Consider the following 14,151-nt stretch of genomic DNA (forward strand, 5'->3'; position numbering starts at 1 on the left):
GAGTCAGTAAACATTAGGTTCAGTGAGCAACCCCTCTCAAAAGACACAGTGGTGAGTAATTGAGGAAGACACCCCATGTCAACCTCTGGCTTCCACATGCACACACATACAAACACACACACACACCTTAAAAAGTTGCAATGGCATAACCAGTACCCTTTCTAATTCTTTCTTTATATTTAATTGGTTTTAAAATCACTGTAGTATATAGGAGTCATTATTTAGTGCATTTAATTAAAATGATCTTGTCTAATGGAATTCCTTACATGAAATGTATTTTAGAAGTTATTCCACAGGTGGCTTGTCTTCAGGAAATAACATGGCAATATATGAATAACAACAGGATTCAACATCAGCTCAGGCACCTGGGTTTTCAACCACATCTCACATATGCGAAGAAATTTCCCATTTTGTCTTCAGAGCAATTTTGTAGATTGATAGGGAAGGATTTTTCCATCTCCATTTTGTTATGAAGCTGGGTAAGGAATCAAACCCAGACTTCCCAATCCTGTCCAGAGTGTCTTAACTCTACAGAATAATTTAACAGAACTGAACTACATCTTGTCCTGACTGCTCGAAGGAAACACCCTTGGTTTCTCATACTTAGCCAGTGGAATTACAAATCACTCAATCTTTACATGATCTGGTTTGGAAAATACGCTGCTGTCACTAGCTGTGAGAACCGATCTTTTTGTCAAATAAGCCCCACTGAATCAAATATTTGTGACAATAATGCTCTCAGTAGATATCTTTATTAAATAAATATAACCTGACTTATTAAATTACATTTGTTTTTAATTTTTTTATTGATAATTTTTATTTATGAACATACTGCAATTTAATCATAACCCCCTTCTGTTACCTTCTTCCCTCTTCCCACACCATACCACTGAACCCCTTCTTTCCAACTGGTTCCACTTCTTCTTCTTCTTTTTTGCTTTTTTGTTTTTTTGAGGTCGTGTCTCACTCTAGCTCAAGCTGACCTGGAATTCACTATGTAGTCTCAGGATGACCTTGAACTCACAGTGATCCTCCTACCTCTGCCTCCAGAGTGCTGGAAATAAAGACAGGCACCACCACGCCCAACTCTACTTCTATTTTACCTCTGTCTGTCCTCCTCCTCCTCTGTTTCCTTGTCCTCTAATATTCATGCTGAAATGTTGATGGAGTCAACATTGTACAGGTCTTGTGAAGATAATAATAGCAGTGAGTGCAATAGTTGCTTTGCACCCAAAGGACTGTGTACTTGAGTTTTGATGGGGAAAATAATCTATATATTTGATGTAATAAAAGCACTTTTAGTAATATATAGGCTGAGTTTCCCCTGCCAAAATTTCTGGGAAAAAATCAATGTTTCACATTTTGGATAGACTATCAATTGTTTGTTCTTAATCCAAAGATCTAAAATCCTTATAGATACTTGACTATTATTATATCTTATTCATTCAGTTCACTGAGTTTCTTGTGTTGTAGCAGAAGTTGGAAACCATCTATACACCCATCATCTACTTAATGAATTATGTAAGGGAACAGAAGGTACAAGACTGAGATGGGCTGATACAAAAAATGAAAGAGCAACTGGTGTGTAGTATGTATCTTTTGTGTAAATTAGGAGAAAATTGTTTTACATATTTTTTTCATGCCAGATCATAAAGCCTATTTCAAAAACAAAAAATGTTAGCATCATTGGTTTATTATAAGGAGAGGAATGGCTCTCTGATGATGCAAGTGTGGGAAAGGCATTTTTCTTGCTTCTCTGAATTTTGGACCATTATGTATTCAGCATCTATTCAAAAGAATAAGTACATAAGTGTTATAGTAACATTTTCTATGCTAGGTAGGTAATCAGGCCCACAGAACAGAGCAGTCCCAAAACTTTTCCCACCTCTCCTCCTCGCTCCTTCCCCATGTTGATACCACCGGTTTTCTTTCATTCCTACCCTTCCCCACTACATTGTTCACCCAGAGTCTATGCTTAGCAGGATTGACTGAAAGTTGGAAGCTGGACCAGGGCAGAAATGGTCACAGAGTAAGAGATGACTGCCCCTGCAAGTGGGTTAGCTGCTGTCACAGCCCTGGGTTCCCACTGCTCATCCACAGACTCCCAGTTGGACCCTGGGCCCTCCCAGCCCCCTCCACACTCCCATCCCCGTTCCCAGCTCATGCCCCCGCCCTCTTGGTAATGTGGGAACCAGCCCCAGGTGTCCCTTGCTTTCTCAGCACAGACAACAGCCCTCCACGGTCTCCAGTCTCCTCTACCTGGAGGGGTGTGTCCCCACCTCCGTTGGATGTTACCCCTTCATGAGGAACTGCTTCACCCCTCCCACTCACCTTGGTGTCAGTTTGCTGGAGTCATTGTTTCTTTTCCTTTCTGGATGCCTATCTTTACTTTCAAGGTGACTCTTTCATTATTTCTTTCACATGTGAACAGCTGGCCCTCCAGGTGGTTTTGTCTGCACTGTTCTTGAATGGGATGCAGTGGCCTAGTTGTGCCAAGAAAGGAATGCCTAGCCAGAGCTGACTGGCAAAACCCCAGGAATGGGTGGAGGCCATTCAGGGTACTCTCTCCCAACCTCATGGTACCCTGGTGACTCTTGGCTCAGCAGAGTGATGTCCTTGCTTTAATCTTGACAAAGTACTGCTTTTGTCTACAGGACAAAGTTCAGATTCCTCAGAATGACCTTCGCCTGTCTGACCCTGGAAAGCAGAGGCTGAGACGAGGGCTTGGCATGCTCAGATAACCTGGGATGGTATCCGAAGCTATAAGAAGGAAAGGTCAAGGTTGGAAAAGTAGAACAGGACAGTAGGCTGTTGTTAATAGCCCTCACTGAGCTGGTCCGTGAGCTTTGGGCATCTTCTGAGGAGCTCTGTAGAAGCCGTCCCTGGAGGGCCCGGGGGAGGGGCTTATCTGTCACCTCCTATCCTCTGCTGTGGAGAGATGCTGGCAAAGGTAGAACCTCTCCCCCCACATGCAGGTGACTTGCACATAAACTGGCATCTTTGTAGAAAGTGGAAGCTGCTAAGAGTGAGCCGGTGCTGGCAGGCTACGGGCAAAGCCTGGTGCTATAGCATGGCCTGGGGCAAAAGGTGGGCAGGAGGTGACCAGGGACATTCAAAGGATGATGAAAATGTCCATTGCCCCTTGAAGCCTCGCCTCACATTTCCCTGCTGGTAACCCTCCTGACCCTTGCCTCACTTCCTCTCTCTGTGTCCATAGCCCAAAATGCCTTTCCCTCCTGTGATCTGCAGGTTCCCTGCAGCCCTTTGGCTACAGCTTAAGCCACCTCTCTTTAAAAGTTCTGGAACTCGGGGTCTGGAGAGATTGCTTAGCAGTTAAGGCATTTACCTGCAAAGCCAAAGAACCACAGTCTGATTCCCCAGAACCCACGTAAGCCAGATGCACAAAATGGCGCATGTGTCAGTAGCTGGAGGCCCTGGCAGGTTCATTCTCTCTCTCTCTCTCTCTCTCTCTCTCTCTCTCTCTCTCTCTCTCTCACTCACTCTTTATTCCCCTCTCTTAAGTATATGTATATATATTAAATCCTGGAACTCATCTCAGGTCTTGGAACTACACCAGTGATTAGCACTGGTCTCTACGGCAGCTTAACCCAGTGTCTTTGTAAGTACTCACCTCAGTGATTCTCAGAGTATGGCTATGAGGAAGCAGCAGTGTGAGCTGCATGAGGGAGGGTGGTTAGAAGGCAGGTCCTGGGCTCCATGCCAGAGCCACTGGCTGAGTTCTCCTGGGTGGCTCCTGCCAATATATGCTTCATCATCTCTAGTGGACCCACTGCAGGCCAAGTTGGGGGATGTGTGGTTTGGATATCTTTCTCCCCAATTACAGGTTGTCCAAGTACAGCAGAAGCTCTGATTCCAAATCTCAGCACATCCAAGGCTCACTGGCACACAATTGCTGAATGAAACATAGCAGCCAGCTTGAAGATCACCATCGAGGGGCGGCATGTCTCAGATGAGGGGCAGAGTAGATCAGACATGCCCACACCTGAATCCGTGTCTCCAAGCTTACCTTCCTGGGAAAGTCCTTTCTTCCAGTGGCCCTGGGACCATTGCAGCCTTAGAACACAGAATCTGAAGGAAAAGGGATTTCTTATAGAACAGGAAACTGAGGTCCCCAGCTCAGTAGCATGAAGAGTGTTCCATAGACATCTAGGAGGCTCATATAGAAAAAAAAATGCCAGATTGCCTCATAGTCAAGACCTCCAAGGCTTACAAGCTTTGCCTCTATGACTCCTACATGAATCACCAGGAAGTAAAGGCTGTATTTTTTAATGGAGAGGACAGTGGGTGGGGATTCCCAAGAGAATTTGCTCAACAAGGGAGCTTTCCCTAGAGGATATCAACAGGCATGGGTTACCATCCCTGTACTCAAGGTACCAAGAAAGGCAGAAGGGTTAGTGAGGTTTCATGAGAGCTGGTGTGGGGGCTCCCACAGGAGGAGACACCCCAAACTGTTGTCCCACCCCATGCTCCAGTTCCTCTCCTCCTGCCAGTTGATTTTCTGCCATCTGATTCTGCGCTTGCAAAAGACGGAGCGCAGCAGTCCCCGGGAGTGGCCTTCTTACCAGGAAAGGCAGGACGGAGAAAAAGCCGGGAAGGGATGTGATATAGAGAATAGCTTGGATAGAACATAGAACCAGCTGGGCATATGGCAACCAAGGTGCTGTCTTCTAGCATTGTTCTCGAGATCTGTGTAACTCCAGCTGACTTTAGAAGCCAAAGCACATTCTAGTGGGACAATGCCAATGTGATAGTCCTGTGCTTGGGTGAGCCCTCTGCTGGGCAGTGTGGGAGTATCTTGCCATTAAAGGATGGAGTAGCTTTGTGTCTTCCTTAGATTCAAACATGATGTTGCCCAGTGACTTTCACCAAGCAGAGGTACTGCATTTATTTGCAAAAACAACAGAGCCTGAATCATTAGCATAATGAAGGGGACAGATAAGATATATATGCTCAAATTGCAAGATCTGGAGAACCTGTAGATTTTATCCACAGGAGGTTCTTTGGAAATAATATGTAACTGCATAACCAGTCTTCCCTTGCAAGTCAAGGATAAATGAAGATGAGCTTTGCTAGTAAAAATGACAGGCACAGTAATGACTGTGGTCATCCGTCTTCCTACTGCACATACACAGTCGTAAAACGGAATTGCATAGAACATTGTAAGAATAGATAGATACTAATTTTGTGTGCATTTCCCCATAAATCCAGGCTTAGCCGAGCATTATTTTATATCAGAATCCCCTCATAATGTGGAATTTATTGCCCCATCCAAGCAGTATCTAACTTGGTTAGGTCAGAGGTTCTCAAGCCTGAAGCCATCACAATCACTTAGGTCGTGAGTATCTAAGGAACACCCGTGCTTGGCCCCTCCGACCTGTTGCATTAAGTCACCACTTGTGAAGTTTAACTTCTTTCCAGGTGATTGTAAAGTGCAGGCAACCTGAGGGCCTGGGCCAGGTCATATGTGAGACAGAGAGGTAAAGGCCACCAGACATTCAGAGGGGCATTCTCCCCAAAGGTATCTCCACCTCTGCTCATGGCTTTTCCATTTCAGAGACTTCCGTGTGTGACCTAGACAGGCCTTAGACTCTGTCGCTCCTTCTCTGCCTCTTTCAAAGGCCTGTGTGAATGCTCCTGTAAGACAGCGCGGGGACCTGAGCTGGTGCAGGCTTTGCCCCCAGATCCGAGGCTAGCATTTAAATAAGGGGAAATAACTACCTGGAACAGGACTAAGGGAAGCAGCAAAAGAATACGGAAAGAGTGTGCCTCTCTCAGGGCCAGCTGGAGGTTCTCAGTGACAGAGTTTATAAGACTGTGACTCTCAGCCTTGGCTGCACATTTGGAATGTACTGGGGAGTTAACATGTGCGCGTGCGCGCGCACACACACACACACACACACACACACACACACTAAACACATCTGGACCCCTCCCTCATAAACCCAGATTTAGAGGACTCCGTGGCTCAGTGGTAGAGTACTTGCCTAGCATGTGCAAGGATCTGAGTTCATTCTCCAGCACCACCAAAAAATAACAAGAAAAAGAAATCCAGATTTAAGTAGTTAATATAAGGCCTGGACTTCAGAATTTTAAAAGTTCTGGGTGCTTCTCATAGGCGGTTGGAGTTAAAAACCGCTGTTACAAAAGAATAACTGTAAATCTGATTTAGCTTCTGTCCCCTGGACTGCTATGATATCAGAAATATCTTTCATGCCAATCTCTCACTATCAGTTTTCTCAAGCATGGAGTTTTACATGAACAAAGAGGAAGTAACTAATACATTCTGTGTGGATTAGTGTATTTAATTAAGTTTTTGGCAATTCCATACATGCATATGATATATTTTGATCATATTCATCCATCATTGTCTTCTCCTGTCTCCCTCCCACTCCGAGTCTCTTCTTCCCAACTACAGCCAGTTGTTTGAAAGGAGGAATCCAGTGTCTGGTGTTTACTGTTCAACACTGCCCTCTTGTGGTTAGACAGCGCTCTACATGCCAGAGACTAAGATGTGGAAGTAATGAACATGAACGGATTTTCAGCAATAATCTCATTGACTCATCCACCATATCCTCAAGTTGACAGTACATATTTGGCTGTAAAATAGTTGGGGGTGTCTGCTTTTGCCTTTGTGCTCACTTTTTTGCAAAAGCTTCTGCGCAGATCAGCTAGCCTGTGACAGTACATGAAAACTAGTCCCTACAATCTGAACTGTAGCCCAGAGGTGGTCAAACTTCTTGATTTGGGGCCCTGGGACTTAGAGAGCATTTGACTATGTGCATTATATTCATTTATATTTACCATGTTGGAAATAAACTAAAAATGTTAGTGTATATTAATTCTTTTAAAGGCATTACGTGACCAACATGTGTTAGTGCAAATAGTATAGCTCATGAAAACGGAGCCTGGGTTCCAAAATAAAAAGAAACCAGAGTATCGGCATTGCTGTGACAGCTTGGGTCTATCACGCCTGTGTCTGGGTAATAGGACACAGCTGGATTCTGATACCAGCTCTCTATCCAGCCTGTGATGGCTCACTGCTCTGTTTGAACTATGGAGACAAGCCATGGCTTCACAGGTGTGTGACTGCAAAAAGAGTAGGGCAATGTTTTTATATAATTTCCAGGTAAGTGTAGATTTATTTTATTTTATTTTGTAGGCAGTGTCTTACTGTCACCCAGGCTGATCTGTAACTCACTGTGTGGCCCCAGGAACTCACAGCATGCTCCTACCTTAGCTTCCCAGCTGCTTGGACTAAAGGTGTGTGCCACCATGCCCAGCTGAAATGTAGAATTTAAAAATATATACTAGGAAAAATTAACAAGCAAGGTTTCCTAAAGATTAGCATCAACCTGTTAAAAAAGAAATCAATGAAACTAGTTTGGCATTGTGGGCTCTCAGAGAGGACCCTGGCATCTTGCAAACACTGCAGGCGCCAGTCAGGAAGTATGCAGGTGCATCTCCAGGGTGCTACTTGAGGCAATTGTTGTGCCACATTCGTCACCTTTGACTGCAGAGTGAATGGTTCGGTTACCTAGGATATCCGCTCAACCAGAGACCAAGTGACGACTTACATCACCCTCCCTCCAACTCGAAGGCTTTACCTTCCTGCAAACTCAGGGCTTGGGCTCCCCCCAGTGGGTCTAGACAGGGGTTAAGCAACATGCCTTGAGCCCAGGGGCCTCTATCATTTGGGAGCAGTTTTCCAGGTAACTTTGATATATGACTTGTCCCTCATTGCCCACATGGAATGAGTTCAAGGACACCCCCTCAGATACCAAACCTCCATGGATGTTTATATCATTTATATTATGTAGGTAATATTTACATATAACCTACACACATCCTCCCCTTTAATCATCTAGAAGTTACTGTGATCACTAATACAATGCAAATTCTATGTAAATAGTGATTCCTATTGTTTAGGGAATGATAAACATCTATGTGTTGGGGCACAATATTTCTCAAGCATTTTAAAGCCACAGCTGGTCTAAGCCATGGACGGGCAAACTGGAAATGGAAGGCTGACTGCGCCACCCATGAAGAGCCACCAGCCCAATGTTATTCCTCCCTGCACAGTGAGAAACAGAGGTCTAAAGCTCAGGGTGACATTGAACAGGGTGAATGAAACAGCGTTTTCTTTCTCTGGCCTAGCGCAGGCGTGGCCCTTACCCTTTCTTCTACAGTGTTCTCCCGTCACCATCTGTGTTTCTGTCTAATAAGGAGATGCTGGTGTCCCCATGCCCATAACGAATGACTGTCATTTTCACTGCTTCAAACCTACCACCATCATCTGGAAACTGTCCCAGTGCCACCTCTCCACTCTTCTCAATTTATAGAACCAACCCCCGAGATGGATTGTGACTCAAGGTTAGGAGATCACATTTTCCTGGCTCAAGGGTCAACTCAGAGCCAATGGAACACGACAGACTTTCACTGGAAATGTAGGAAGAACTTTCATTCTTTCTCTACCAACAGGAAAGCAGCATCTCAGCAGTTCTAGCTTTCTAGAGTCTTGAGTGGAAGAGAGAGAGAGAGAGAGAGAGAGAGAGAGAATCAGTGATATAAAGAGAGATTGAAGTGGACCCCCGAGGTTGGCTCTGAGCCAGCTCGCCTCCCTCTCCCGGGTTTCAGTTTTTAGTTAACCTCCCCCCCCCCCCGCCCCCGTTTGCTTTAGAGAGAGGTCAGAAAATGCTTGAACTGCTTAAGTTCTCTGCTCTGTCTTTATAACCAGAGTTGTGGCTCACCCCATCAAACAGTGCTCCCTGCTTCTGACCTGCATGCCCACTGGGGAGAAGAGAGTTTAGATTATTTGCTAAAACACAAATGAGCCCGAATATGGATACCTGAGCATGGCCAAGGATGGTGACAGGAAGGTGAGCCGGGGTGCAGGTCAGAGTGGGGCGCACTGACTCGGACAAGGACACAGCACCTCACTTACCTGACAGGCAGAGGAGTCAAGCCCTTCTGAGTTACTTCTAATGTACATCCACCCTCTGCCTCCTGGCTCTAGAGAAGTGTGTTTGTAGACCTCTTAATAATTAAACACAGTAAGATTAAGGCAACATACTAAAGAGCCTCAGTAAACTCTTCTCAACTCCTGGCATTTCCAGGAAACCTTTTGTTAACAAAACAAAAAGAAACGTGACTCCCTGTGGTAGATGCCTCTGACATGCTGGTCACTAAGGTCATTCATCAAGGAAATGGTGGAAGCCAGAAATCCATAGTCCCGAGAGGGGGAAAAAAATGCCTGCTTGACCCATAAGTATTTGTGGGAAATCTTTCCCCAAGGGAAGAGAAAGGATCTTGTTTCCTGAGAGGTTCCCATTGACACTAATGGAAATGAGTCTGTCCCAGCCACATTTGAGGTGCTTGGTCCCCACTGCCTCGGGAGCAGGTTGCAGAGCTGACATCACCCATTTCTCGGCAATGGCATGTCTGGGTTTTATGAAGACAGTTCATAAATGTCCCATTGATTTTGTTTCTCCTTATACATAATCACTTTGAAGTTTCTAGAAAGTTAATGTTTTACTGTGTTCTGAGTCCATATTTGTGAGCCTAATGAAGTCCAGCCATCAGAAAAATAAGTTAATGTTTACACACATGACTTTCATTGTTCTCACGTGACTTGATGGCTTAAAAATTATTGAAGACCTATCACTGATACTCAAGTTGAAAGCCAGAAATAAGTTATAACTTAGGCCATACATGTCCCACTATCCCTGTAACAGGGTAAATATGTAGTTTTACCACAGTGTATACAAACATCATATAAAATAATTCATGTTATATGGGGACTTCTGTTATGTTTGATACTTTCAAAATTGGGAAAAATAATTATGCTCTCTTCCACCAAAAGAACTTGACTTCCATCAAGTATGTCATAGCTTTTCATCCTTCATAGACTACATTATGGAGAAGCAGTGCAATTTGTCCAGCGTTGTCTGACTAGTAACTCACAGGTCAAGTACTAGCACCTAATGGCCAGAAGTTAGCTTATCTGACTCTGATCAGCCCTCCGTTTCTGTACACCACAGGGAAAAAGAAAACAAATGTGTCTTGTGACTTATTTTACAGCTTAGAAGCAAAGCATTTATTGAGAATTATTTACCTCCTCAGATACCAGTGCTCACTTCTCTGTGGCATGATACTAATCTTCTGTTCCTGGGTAATTTGTTCCTGTGAAGAAATACATATAACTAAGGGGATTCCTTAAGAAGAGAAGTGCTCATTGCAGACAAACTTGCCAGCTTCCAGTATTTCTAAAATAAAATCCCTGTGAGCCTTTTTAGCCTTGCTCTATGTGAAGGTTAAAAGGATTCTGGGCTATATAAAGCTCTGTTTCCTTCCTTGAGTCCCAAAGTGACAAAAATGGGATGCATGTCTTCATCCACAGGCGTTCATCTCATTTCTTTGATCATGATGCCATGAACCCTGGATGAGAGAAACTGAAAACATGCTAGCTAACATTCATGATTTGAGGCAGTAATGACTGACGTACTTCTTTCTTGGTGTAGCTTGGCATTACCTGCAGAATTCTGGGGCTGCAAATATATGGAATTTTTTGTTTTTTTTTTTTAAATTTATTTATTTGAGAGTGACAGAGAGAGAAAGAGGCAGATAGAGAGAGAGAGAGAGAATGGGTGCGCCACGGCTTCCAGCTGCTGCAAACGAACTCCAGACGTGTGCGCCCCCTTGTGCATCTGGCTAACGTGGGTCCTGGGGAATCGAGCCTCGAACCAGGGTCCTTAGGCTTCACAGGCAAGCACTAAACCACTACGCCATCTCTCCAGCCCTATATGGAGTTTTTAAACCCAACCCACCCCCGTAATTTAAGTGTAATGAACCAGGTCACAAGGATAGAAAGAAGCTCTAGCATTCATGGGGGTCTACCATATGCCAGGCTCTCTAGGGGAAGGCTTTGGTGGTGCATTCAATCCTTACAACTCTGACAGGAGGCACTGGGGTGGCTAAAGAAACCTATTCGTGACCATCCAACTGGCAGTGTGTGGGAACCCAAGGAACTATGGTTCTCATGAGTCAAAAACCAGTTCAATAGTTCTCATCTACCTGAGAGTGAGCCCTCAGTGTGGCGTGCAAGGCCTTCGTGACCCTGACCCTGCTATCCTGCACACACATGTACATATCTCACCTCCTTGATCTGTAGGACATCTCTCAAGCTTTGTCCAAGAGACCATCACATCTGAGCAATTATTTCTGTGAGCTACTTTGACTACACAGCATCTCCCACCTTTTTGCAGTGTGCCCCACTCTCTCTCTCTCACTCCATGCTGGTATGGAGAACTCCTGCATATTCCTGCAGCCGAGCCTGGGCATCTCCTCCATGGCAGTCTTCCTTCCATGGGGCCGGCCTTAGGCATTGACTACAGTGTGCCAGAGGGTCAATTCATTAATTCATTCACACTTCGTTATTATTTATAGATAATAAGTGTTAACTTTCAAACATCTAATTCAAGCACTGATCTTTTCCTCTGAGGGTTAAGCCAGAGGGCAAATGCATAGGAACCAGTAACCCATGGGTTTTGCTAGAATTTAGAAAGAAGCGAGCTCTTTCTGCCTGGGCTTGCTGAGGCACAGAACTTCAACATGGAGTGAGTATGGCCATCTCACCCATCTGTGGGGGTGTCTGAGAATGAGGGCACAGAGAGAGCCAAGACAGGAGGAGTGCATGGGGCGAGAGGGCCATTTGAATAGCTCCAGCCTTGTTTCCACTCCAATTCCAATCGGCAACTTTAAAACAATACTTATTTTTATTTTCATTTATTTATTTGAGAAACAGAGGGAGGCAGATACATAGAGAGAAAGAATGGGCACACCAGGGCCTCCAGCCACTGAAAGTAAACTCCAGAAACATGTGCCCTCTCCTGCATCTGGCTTATGTGGGTCCTGGGGAATCAAACGTGGATCCTTGGGCCTTGCAGGCAAATGCCTTAACCACCAAGACATCTCTCCAGCCCAGGGACTCTTTTTTTTTGGGGGGGGGGTTATTAAGACCATATTTTGTATGGATACATCATGTATTGGTACCATTTTTCCCTCCTCCCTGCCCCATTCCACAGGAGGCCTTCCTCTTGGGGTTGCTAGCATTCCCCATGGGGTTGTGTGTCATGTATTGTGAGAGCAGCAGTCAGTTATTGGGGAGAGGCGATGCCTCTGGGCATGACATCCCAACCTGTGGCTCTTAAAATCTTTCCTCCACCTCTTGCACAAAATTGGCTGAGCCTTGGTGGCTGTGTTTTATGTCTACTTCAGTGATGAGTTCTCAGGAGCCTCTGGATCTCGGCTTTGCTGTGTGTTGAGTGTCCTCAGCGCCTGTCTCCTTCACGCTGGCGCTAATTGTCAGGCTCACCATGGAAGCAGCACTCTTGCTCATCTCCCCATTTCCTTTGAGGTTTCACCTGGGCCTTGACTGAGAGGAGAGGGGTGGCTTACCTCTTTGGGTCACACTTTCCTCTGAAAAAGAAAAACAGATTCTCTAATGGAGTAAAGTCAGCATAGGTTAAATTGTGTAAGTGTTATTAATTTAGGGAGAGTTTGATGGATGTAGTCCCTCTTTTAGCCAAAGACTAGTGGGAGCTTGACAATGGAGAGCATAATCTTTGTCTCCATAGGATTCTGATCTGGTTCCCAGTTCCAGATACGGGTTCTTTTCCACTGAGTAGATCTCTTAGCGAATCAGAAAGCCATTAGTTACCCACCAAGGCTGTGTGTCACCATTGCTGGTGTTGAGTTCTTGTCAGGCTGGTTGTTTCTGAGCAGCTTAAACCCCTGCTTGCTCACACTGTTGTTGGCCACGTTCCTCCAGTAGCTCCTGCAGCACTTTCCAGCACTAGACAGGCTAACTGTCTGGGGACTGGCTCTCTTCCAGATTCCCACCAAGCCTTTCTGTGCTCTGTGCCAGCAGTGTATGGTGTCTTCAGCAACAGGGTCTTACCTTTTACCTCAGGCAGGTAATCAAGTGCTTTGACAGGAGCCTGTCTTGTTTTGTGGACCTCAAAGGTCTCTCTCATCAACAATGTGATCATCAATGTGGGTAGCCCCAATTTCTGGTACTGCATAAAGAAAAGCTACTGAGTTTTGTATGTTGATTTTGTATCCTGACACTTTGCCTTTAGAAATTTAGAACTTCGCCTTTAGAAGTTTTGTGATAGATAGCTTTTGGTCTCTTACATATAGGATCATGTCATCTGCAACTAGGGCAAAGTAGACTTCCTCCTTTCCAATTTGTATCCTTTTTATCTCTTTCTGCTGTCTTATTGCTTGAGCTAGGACTTCTAGTGCTATGTTAAAGAGTAGAGGTGAGAGTGGACACACCTATCTTGTTCCCAATCACAATGGGAATTCCTTGAGTGATATATTAATATACCAACACTGGCTTGTTTCTTATTTCCATTTGCTTGGAATATCATTTTCCATCCTCTCACCCTGAGGAGATGCCTGTCTTTAGAGGTGAGATGAGTTTTTGGAAGACAGAAGATAGAAGGGTCCATTTTTCTGATCAACCCTGTTAACTTATGTCTTTTGATGTATGAGTTAAGACCATCAATATTTAAGGCTATAAGTGTGAGGTTTTATTTAATCCCTTCCATGTTGGAGTGCTTTATGGGATTTGGTACTTTCTTGGGGTTTTTACTTTTTTGAGCCTGCTCTAGTTTTAGTAATTGTGATCTTCTTCTTGTTTGCTCTTGATATTGGTTGGTTGACTCTTCTGTGGGGATTATTCCTTGAAGTGTTCTCTGTAGGTTTGGCTTTGTGTTCATATAATTACTGAGCTGACTTTCTTCATGGAAAATTTACCTTTCACCATGAATTATGAGGGACACTTTCACTGGGTACAGTAGTTTTGGTTGGAAGCCATAGTTTTTTAAACTTTAAAGAGTTCCATTCCAGACACTTCTGGCTTTCAGGGTTTCCACTGAAAAATCTGAGGTAATTCTGATGGAATTGCCTTTGTTTGTAGTAAGTTTGTTTCTCTCTTGTTGCTTTTAGCACTTCTCTTTGTTTTCATTGTTTAGAGTTTTAACTATGATATGCTTGCAGAGGTTCTTCTTTGGTCCTGTGTGTTTGGTGTTCTATGAGTTTGTTGAATCTGGAATCCTTTGTGTGAGA

The 14,151-nt window shown here is 44.5% G+C and overlaps 1 protein-coding gene and 1 long non-coding RNA gene across 2 annotated transcripts in view; one reads left to right on the forward strand and one right to left on the reverse strand.

The window, feature by feature from the left end:
• The window catches only part of Chn2 (chimerin 2), a 298,944-nt gene that overhangs the window by 193,543 nt on the left and 91,250 nt on the right, over nt 1-14,151 (forward strand). The gene's annotated exons all lie outside the window — the stretch shown is intronic.
• On the reverse strand, nt 1,678-9,039 carry LOC123455331. The gene is made up of 4 exons (XR_006633843.1): nt 8,963-9,039; nt 3,632-4,089; nt 2,332-2,760; nt 1,678-1,786 (listed from the first exon to the last, which is right to left on the reverse strand). It is a non-coding gene; the product is annotated as an uncharacterized LOC123455331 (long non-coding RNA).

The sequence above is a fragment of the Jaculus jaculus genome, chromosome 16 (genome assembly GCF_020740685.1).
Source record: "Jaculus jaculus isolate mJacJac1 chromosome 16, mJacJac1.mat.Y.cur, whole genome shotgun sequence".
Taxonomy (NCBI): domain Eukaryota; kingdom Metazoa; phylum Chordata; class Mammalia; order Rodentia; family Dipodidae; genus Jaculus; species Jaculus jaculus.